Source organism: Dioscorea cayenensis, chromosome 16 (assembly GCF_009730915.1).
Source record: "Dioscorea cayenensis subsp. rotundata cultivar TDr96_F1 chromosome 16, TDr96_F1_v2_PseudoChromosome.rev07_lg8_w22 25.fasta, whole genome shotgun sequence".
NCBI lineage: Eukaryota > Viridiplantae > Streptophyta > Magnoliopsida > Dioscoreales > Dioscoreaceae > Dioscorea > Dioscorea cayenensis.
The window spans coordinates 8,984,713-8,994,789 of NC_052486.1; the positions used below are offsets into that span (position 1 = coordinate 8,984,713).

Here is a 10,077-nt window from a genome sequence, read left to right on the forward strand (position 1 = left end):
GTTCCTAAGGGTTAGAAAAATGCTAGAAATGCTAAGTATGTGGTGGTTTAGGCCAATAGAGATCCAGAGATAGATCATCCTGATGGTCACGGTGATGATTCCTAATCCCATACAAGTATTGGCAAGGAATCTCTTCCATCCAAATCCTCCTACGGTTGCAATTCGTACAGGGAAATCTCAAATTAGAGATGAAACTCAACCTAGGTCCAGTCCAAATGGTTGGAGGGGTATGAAACACCCGTTGGTTACGGCGTGTTCATACATAAATCGCCATTAAGCAAGGTATGTCTAGTGCAAGGGCGATGGTCACGCACCGAGTACAACCTAGAAGTTGAAGTACAGAGTTTTCTTGCAAGATCAACACATAAAAGTGCACCAAGCTTAAACCATGAACAACCCACATGCATTAAGCAAATCAAAGCATTCAACAACACAAATTCATCCAAAGGTTCAACGACATCCGGTGACCTTGGGGTTTAGCCATCCATGTATGAAACCACACAAGATAGGTTCATGAAAACAACTAATAAATGCATATAAAAACTCTCTCAAACAATGAGAACAAGAAGAGGAAGGGGAATGGCGTGGATGTCTTCCATGAATGCCGCAATAGGGGTGGCTTTCCTCGTCGTCTCCAAGCTTCTCAAGGGTGGAATCGATAAAGATCTTGCCCAATAACGCTTCTCCTCTCTGAGCTTCCCTCTCTAGATCGTTAGATTCGGCCTCGGTTAACTCCGGTGAAGTTGCCCCCACCGAAAGCCTCCAAGATGGGAAAGAGATGATGATAGATGTGGAAAAGATTATCCCAAAAAAACAAGCCATAGCTTTAGTTAAAAGCCATCCGCCCAGAGCCGCACGGGCGGTGCGCGGGCCTCGCCGTGCCCGCGTGGCTCACTGACTTTTCGCTCGCAAAAACCAGGGTCGTGGGTGCTATAGTGCCAGCTTTGAATTCTTCAATAGGTCTCAAGAGTAGTGCATGGGCCACCCAATGCCCGTGAGTTTCACAGCCTGATTCATGTAGGACCCGGTTTTCTTGCTACAGTTCTGTAACAGTGTTCTTGCTTCAAAAACGTGATTTTTGGTACTGATTTCACTCCAATTACATTCTCGAGCTCATTATAGCTTCTTCAAGTCCTGCAACAAGAATATAACCAATTTAGGTGAAAAACGGGTACTGATTCATCCGAAATATAATGCAAACATTTACAAAATAAACATATACATACATACATACATTTAGGATCTTATCATAGGGCATATGTTTGCGCCTGTGGTGCCTCCCTATGGAGGCACAGAGCCATATGGAATTTCCACACGTATGTGTGGATGCACAAAACATCAAGAGATGCGATATTTCTTTAAAACCCACTCGCTTCTCTTCATCTTTTCACTCCCAAACAGTCAATGAATGCCTCTCTTCGCTCTCCTAACCCATTACCGTATAGTTAAAGGGATTTTGGAAAGTTTACTGGCTGCATTTATAGATTTTCATCATCAATTCGTCGGTAAGCCCTCTTTCTCTTCGCCAATCTTGATTTGTTTTGCTTAAAACTGGTGAAAGGTTGCTATATTTCATGATTAAATGGTTGATGCGAGCTTTTAGAAAGAATTTTGAATGAATTTTGGATGTATATTTGGGTTTTAGCATCTTGGCCGTGCGGCTTTCACACCCTGTGGATCCACATGGGCTTGTGGAATTTCCACATGACCGTGTGGATTTTTGCAGTATTGTTTTGAGAGTATTTGATTGATTCTCTTTTCAATTTTCATAGATATAGCTCCCTAAACAAAGATTATGGCCGTCATGTGTCCTAGAGAGCATTCTCCTATTCCTGAACATTAGGCTCATTACGAGAGATTAGCAAAACTCAAGTTTTGATAGTCGAGGTTTCCAGACTTGAGTGCATTGAGAGAGGTCCAGTTGGAAGATGATATGGCTAATGAGGTAGAGGAGCTTCTCTCCATGGGTAGCTGCAGGATATTGTTGTCTATTTATGAGCCAGCTATCAGTATGTCTATGCTCGAGGTATTAGCGTCATTCAATTTCGACCGTGATAGGTGCTTGTGTGATAAGAATACGAAGTGTTCTTTCCTTATGATGAGCATTACTTTTCTCGGGTTTTAACGCTAATATGTGTGCATTTATGTTACTTTCATGCATATAGGGTTGTGAAGCCGAACGCTAGAGAAAGAAACTAATGTAGATCGTGAATGCACCAATTGGAGGAAGTCTTGAGAAGGTTCAAATGAGAAGACATAAGTCGGGTTTAAGATGCGAGAATGTGAATGCAGCAACGGAGTGAAGCGTTGAAGTGAGTTTAGCACCTAGGGCTTACTTGTGGCTAGGGACCTTCCACTTGGACCAAAGTGTTAGGTCTACATTTAGGGCCATGCATTTAAAGATCTCCATGACTCATTAATGCATTAGTTAGAAAGCATAATAGAGGGTTTTTGCACTTGAAATGATTGTCCTAGGCGGAACAATATCCGGGTACCCCACTAATATCGATTACCTTACCTCACCTTTACTTGCACTCTTCTTTTGTTTCTTTTAATTTTGTTACATCACATTTTGTCACACAAATAACTATTCACTTATCGTTTAGTTAAGAAACAATTTAAGTGTTTTTATTCCCTACTCTCTGTGGATACGATACCCACTTATCTGGGATTTATTACTTCGATAAACCCGTGCACTTGCGAGACATACACAAGGGGCGTTGTCATGTTTTTAGCACCGTTGCCGGGAGTAGACATTTAGAGATACTTTGCACTTTGTTTTCTTAGCTATTCATTCATTCATTCTATTTCACATCTTCTTTTCTATCATCGTTCTGATTTTGTTTTCTTTCTTTTGGTGCAGCTCCAGGTTATGACCCTAGGGAACCCTTGGATATTGATTAAAGGAGTTCCTGAACTTGAACGTACACTCAGAAGAAGGGGAAAGGAATCTCTACAAGAGCCGTCTAATCAAGCTGAGATAGAAGTGGAAGGGTCAGATAATATGGCAGAACAAAATGAGCAATAGATGACACTTTCTGATTAAGCTAGACCCTCAGTTTTGGGCACACAATCGATTATTGTACGACTCCCGATTATAGCTCTGAATTTCGAGCTAAAGCCGGCATTCATCCAAATGATTCAGCAAATAGCGCAGTTCAATGGTTTGGCCGAAGAGGATCCAAACAACCATATAGAGAACTTGGAAGTTTGTGATATGCTGAAGATTAATGGTGTATCAGATGATGCTATCAGATTGAGGGCTTTCCCATTCTCTCTCAAGGGAAGAGCCAAGCAGTGGCTACATTCTTTGCCCAAGGCCTCCATCACGATGTGGAATGAGATGGTTGAAGTTTTTCTTGCTAGATACTTTCCTTCGGGGAAGTCGGCCAAGCTTTGCAATGAGATTTCGTCGTTTGTACAGATGGATTTGGAGTGATTCTTTGAGACATGGGAGCGCTTCATTGATCTTTTGAGGAGGTGCTCACAACACGGATTTTCCGAATGATTGATTCTTCAGACTTTCTACAATGGGTTGAATCCGAGTATAAGGCAATTGTTAGATGTCACTGCAGGAGGTACAATGGGGAGTAAAACCGCAGAAAAAGCCCGATAGTTAGTGGAAGACATGGCCATGAACAGTTATTAGTGGAATGCACAGGAAAGAAAAAAGGTGGCTGGGCTCCATGAAATAGATGCAGTAACTTCATTGGCGGCTCAAGTGGAATAGTTGAGTAAGAAGTTAGATCTTCTAACTTCGAATAGAGTTGAGGCCCTTTACTACTTGCACCGGGTGTGGTGGAGGACATGCTCCCTCCAATTGCCCGATTTTCATTGGTGATGCATCTTCGGTTGAGAAGGTTGATATTGTGGGTAATGCAATGAGGAACTAAGGGAATGCATATAGCAATACCTACAATCCGGGTTGGAAGAGTCATCCTAATTTCTCGTGGAGCAACCAAGGTCCACAAAAGGCCATGGCACCACCAGGTTTCCAACAACAACAAGCCCCAAACATGGAGAACCCAGTTTTAGGTTTGGAGACCTGAATGAACGATTTTAAGAAGGCCTTGACTAGGTTTATGCAATTATGAGATACAAGGTTTCAATCAGTCGAGGATACACTTTGCAACCACACCGCTTCTTTACACAATCATGAAAATCAATTGGGATAAATTCCGAAGTCTCTATTGGAGAGACCACAAGGGAGCTTACCAAGTAATACCGAGACCTATCCTAGAGAGCATGTGAAGGCAATCACTTTGAGAAGTGGTCGTGAGGTTGAAGGTAGGCTTCCGAGTGAGAAGCCCAATGAAACACGCACCTGAGGTCATAAATGTCGAGGAGGGAACAAGCAAAGAGAAGGAGGTGGTGCCCCGACCTTTCAAGCCAAGAATCCCTTATCCCTCTAGATTAAAAAATGAACAAGGGATGAACAATACAAGAAGTTCCTGAGTTTGTTCAAGCAAATCCACATCAATATTCATTTTGTTGAGGCATTGGCACAAATACCTAAGTATGCCAAATTCTTGAAGGACTTGTTGACTAACAAGAGGAAGTTGGAGGAGAGTGCTTCAGTGATCTTAGATGGTTCTTGCTCAGCAGTGTTGCAAAAGAATATACCAAACAAGAAGAAAGACCCAGGAAGCTTCATCATTCTGTGTAACATTATCAATTTGGGTGAAGAAATGGCATTGGTGGACTCAGGGGTCATTATCAATGTCATGCCATGCACCTTATTTCAGAAGCTAGGCTTGGGAGAGTCTAGGCCCACTCAGATGACTTTATAATTGGCGGACCGAACAGTGAGACATCCGAGGGACATCATTGAAGACGTACTTGTCAAGGTGGACAAGTACATTTTTCTAGTTGACTTTGTAGTTTTGGATGTCGATTAGGATGCAGATGTACCTTTGATACTTGGGTGGCCATTCTTGCGTACTTCTAAGGCATTAATTGACATGGATGGTGGGAAGCTGACACTGACAGTTGGAGATGATAAGCTCACATATCGCCTCATCGAAGCCATGCGGTATTCTCTCGATTTCGATGATACTTTGTATTTTCTAGACACTACTGATGAGATTGTTGATGAATACATGTAGAAAATGTTCAACCCGGATCCATACGAGGGTTTGTTCGACCAAGAGGTGGATAATGAAGAAGTAATAATTCTTGGTCCAACAGAAGAAGTACCATTTACTCCGGGAATCATGAAGAAGGTGCTCCGAAAGATAAAGAGGGCTAGGAGACGCCACCGGAAATGCTCTAAGACTGTTGGAGATGGTCACGAAACGAACAAATTGGATGAACCTTTGCTAGGTGGTCCCAAGCCTGATAATTCACCCTCTACCTTCAAGAGACTTTGCTCATCATGCTTTCAAGTCATGGGGCAACCTTCATCTATGAACCCCCGTGAGGTAAGATAAAGTACTTTAAGCTTAGTGATGTTAAACAAGTGCTTCTTAGGAGGCAACCCAAGTGTTTACTATTTTCTTAGTTTAGTAGTTTAACATTTGCATGAATAAAGTGTTGAGTGTTGGTGTCTTGATTTTTAGATGCTTTTGCTGTGGTTTTTAATGTCATCGTGTGTTTTCATGTGGATTTGGCAAAGTACTAGTCGCTTGAACTAGTTTCTCATGTTTTTCACTGGTATAGTTTGCATAATAGGGTAGGCTCTGAGTGTGTAAACATGTTCGGGAATTTTCTGTAGAGCCTGCAGAGTTTTTAAGGCATCTAGAGAAAATGCACGAGCGTGTGGAATTCCCACACGCCTGTAGATTTGTACTGTGAGCTCATCCAGAGAAGACACAAGGGCGTGGACGCGCCCTTGTGAGCAACCTTATGATTTTCGCATACCCGTGGGTAATTTCTGCACTGGCATGCATTTTCCTGCAAAGACTTAGCAAATTATCCCAAGAGCGCACAAGGGCGTGCACTCGACCTATGGTCGAACATCTGACAAAGGCACGGGCGTGGGTATTTTCCCCACGCCCGTGTGGATCTCTGTAGAAGAGCTCTCTCCATCTCGAGAAGACACAAGGGCGTGCATCCATCCCTGTGAGTTGGGCTTGTGAATGTCCACGCTCGTGTGTAATTTTCGCACGGGCATGCGAAACACTTAGATGATTCTCTCGGTTGGACAAAGAAGCCACATGGGCGTGCAAGTGCCCCTGTAGGTCGGGCGCACGGGCGTAGGTATTTTTCACACCCCCGTGCGGTTGCATTCAGAGACAATGAGTGTTTTTCCGAGAGCGCACAGGGGCGTGCATCTGTCCCTATGAAGCTCTCCTGTGGAGGCGCACGGGCGTGGGTAATTCATGCACGCCCGTGTGGATGCGCAGAACACCAAGAGGCGCGAGTCCTTTTTAAAGTATCATCGTTTCTTTTCATATGCACACTCCCTATTTATGTGAGAGAACTTGCACACTTCTTCCCGACTTCGTACTGCCATTTTTGGAGAAATTTTCACTGGGTTTTCCAGCCAATTCAAGTATTTTTCCTTTTTTTTTCATTTCAACTCATCGGTAAGCCATATATCTTTGTTTTCTTCATCAATTCTTGATTTTAACCGATGAAACTGGTTAATGTTGCTTCGTTTCTACAATTATAATGGTTTTGCGTGTTTAGAACGAAGTTAGAAGTTATTAAACGGTGTATTAGTGGATTTTTAAAGCGCCGCCGTGCGTTTTTCACACCCTGTGGATCCACACAGGCGTGCGGAAATTCCACACGACCTTGTGGATTTGTGAAGCACTACTTATTTAGCTTGTTTGATTGATTTTCTTTCAAATTTTGAATATCATGGCACCACAGTCAAAGAAACAAGTGAATAAACGGCCGCGTGAGTCATCTTCTGAGTCTGAGAGCATAAGATTCACTATCCCCGAGTATCAGGCTCGTTTTGTGCGTTTGTCGAGACTTAGATTCAGAAAGACTCGATTCCTGGACATAAGCATACTGTGAGATATACAACTGGGAGGAGAGTTAGCAGATGAGGTAGAGGAGTTGGTATTAGTCGGAGGTTGGGGACAGTAATTGACGATCAGAGAGCCCGCCATCCGTACACTTACACTCGAGGTGTTATCCTCATTTGAGTTTGACCGTGCATATGATAGTTTTGACATCAACACCACAATACAGTTCAGAGCGCTGGGGGATCACTATAGCATGAGTGTGACACAGTTTTCGATCAGACTAGAGTTGTATGAGGAGGTGCTCATGGGTACTGAGGAGTATGTGCAGTTACTGGCAGATTATCCGGGCACTTTGACTCAGCAGAGGATGTATGGAGTGTTATGCTGACAGGGCCAGTATGAGCAAGGTGTGTCCAAGGCCACCTGCCTTTCCCGACCTGTGTATCGATATTTGCACACTGTTATGATAGTACCGGCGTCTTGAGCTGGTAGGAGCTCTTGTATCTGTATTCGATGGTTCAGCACACACCGATCCATTTGGGACACATCGCCGTGGAGTATATACGACATTAGGGGGCAGTACGCTAGATTGGGAGTGATCTTCTCGGGTCCGTATATCACGAGATTGGTTATGGGTATGGGTCTTCTGACCTCAATACAGGGGATCGAGAAGGCGAGTATACCTGCTCCTTTTGGCATAAAGACATAGCGCCTGATGGGGATGGTTCGCAGGGTCCGATCTGGAGTTTATGCCTTGATTATGTCAGCTCCAGAGATAGCTAAGGGGGATGATGATGATGCCGGTACTTCTCAGCCTACCCTTGAGCCTCAGCTGGCACCGATGGCGACCGAGGCATCTCCTGTGGTACGCATGTTTTCACCATCTTGAGCCATGATCATTTTGAGAGGCTCAAGAGCATTGTGGGGGTGCTTCGGACAGAGATCGCTGAGGTCCGAGGAGAGGTTGCTGAGGTCCGGGCTACACAGGCCTCACATTATACAGAGTTCATGGCACATTTCGATACACTACAGCAGATTTTTATGAGCGACACGTTGATTAATCTGTTATTCCGAGACCTCGGACTCCCCCAGCATCTCCGGTATCTCCATCACCTAGTCTAGCACCGGTTGACCCACCGTGTACCTCATAACCACAAGCATCAGTAGCAGAACCAGAGCACAACATCGACACTTGACATTGTTTTCGTCGTTTTTATTACTTTTTACATTTCATTTTTGACTTGTATACTCAGAAAGGACTTTCCTTCTGAGTTTATTTTCATTTTGTTGCCTCAAGTTGTATTCATTGCTTTATCTTTTATATACTCGAGTTGTTTTTTTTGTTTTATTGAACTTCATTGAACCCCCTCGTGTATGCGTGCAGATGGTCTTGTCATCATGGGAATCGAGACTCTGTCATGGGCACCGCCAAGGTGCTTCGGCACTTGCCCTTGTGTGCTTCACAACCCGTCGGAACATTACTCCCAAGGACTTAGCTCCATCAAAGGCGACACTAGGATTCAAGGGGAGTATTGTTTTGATTGCTTCTCCCACATATATTCTTCATTGATATACATTCTAAGTGAGCTTGCATGTGTACATTGGGGACAATGTACAACTTAAGTGTGGGGGGGTGTTTCATAGTGCACATATCTTTTATACTAGTTTTGATTGATATACATGCTCACATAGCCAATGGCGGTTCACCTTAGTTGCAATGATTGTATTCTTGAGTTTAGGAGAATTTTTAACACTGAATGTTCTCATGCTCTAGTTTTTGCTTGAATTTCTAGGAATTTTTGCTAATGGCGGTTCACCTTAGTTGTCTTGTTGGGTGGAAAGAGCTACCTCTTATGAAGTATGAAGCTACTTTCATAAGTCGGATACTAGTTATGCCCTAATGAGAGAAAGACCTATCTCATAGGATGAGTGAAAGCTACCATTCCATTAGAAAGAGCTATAACCTCGAAAGTGTGAAAGCCACCTTAGATGCCATTTTGGAAAGAGCTACCATAGAGGATGTGTGAAGCTACTACCATCTTTGAAATTGTTGTTATTTTTTTGTTGATGAATAAGTCCCTTATACTTAGAACTTTAAGGAGTATACCTTGGGTTGACTTGAATGAATTCACACACTTACACGATTTCGGGTTTGTTGTCCTTTTTGATTCAAGTTTTTAGGTAGAGCATTGATTTTTTCATATTTAGTGTTGAAATTTCCCTTACATGTAGAATGCTCTCTTTGTATGCTTTGGTAAACCTAAGGATAAGCACTTCCAATATTTCCTTCGTCTATGCTTGAATGTTTAAATTTTTGCTTGAGGACAAGCAAAGCTTATGTGTGGGGGAGTTTGATAAGTTCCTATATGATAAGAATACAAAATGTTCTTTCCTTATGATGAGCATTACTTTCCTAGGGTTTTTACGCTAATATGTGTGCATTTATGTTACTTTCATGCATATAGGTTTGTGAAGCAGAAGGTTAGAGAAAGAAAACAATGTAGATCGTGAATGCACCATTTGGAGAAAGTCTAGAGAAGGTTCAAACGCGAAGACATAAGTGGTGTTTAAGATGCCAGAATGTGTGCCAACCTCCATGTATTCAAGTTAGCACAATGATTTGGAGGGGCACAAGGGTAGTCACGTTCAAGCATTCTGGCTTGTGCATGTATAGCAAGATCTCCACTAGCGTGTCCATTTATTGAAGAAGCAAAGTGATTTACGGCGTAAACGTGGGCCCATTTAGGTTACCTAGATGAAAACATGGATTCGGGAGTGTTTCGGGCTGGTGTTGTAGCAGGGTGTTGTAGCAAACACTGTAGCAGGTACTGTTCACAGACGGCCGAAGAAGGAGTAAAATAGAGAATCCACACGGGCGTGTGGAAATTCCACACGCCCGTGCAAAAAATTCACAAGGGCGCCTACAAGGGCGTGTGGATTCCCGATTCCAGCCCTATGTAAGGCCCGATTTCAGCCCCGATTTCAGCATTCTTTTCTTCATGTTTTCCCCAACTTGAGTGAGGACTGCTGCTAGGGTTTTGAGAGATATTGGCTAGGGATTTAGAGATGTTCTATGGCTCTAACATCACACTCCGTTTGGAAGAAGGTTAGTGGGAGAGCTTTCGTAAGCACCGATCCGGCGAGATGTATCCTAGGCAGG

The 10,077-nt window shown here is 43.2% G+C and overlaps 1 non-coding gene across 1 annotated transcript; it reads right to left on the reverse strand.

Moving 5' to 3' along the window:
• Nucleotides 1-3,391: 3,391 nt before the first annotated feature.
• On the reverse strand, nt 3,392-3,498 carry LOC120279721. Its single transcript, XR_005542026.1, has one exon. It is a non-coding gene; the product is annotated as a small nucleolar RNA R71 (small nucleolar RNA).
• Between the last annotated feature and the right edge of the window lie 6,579 nt (nt 3,499-10,077).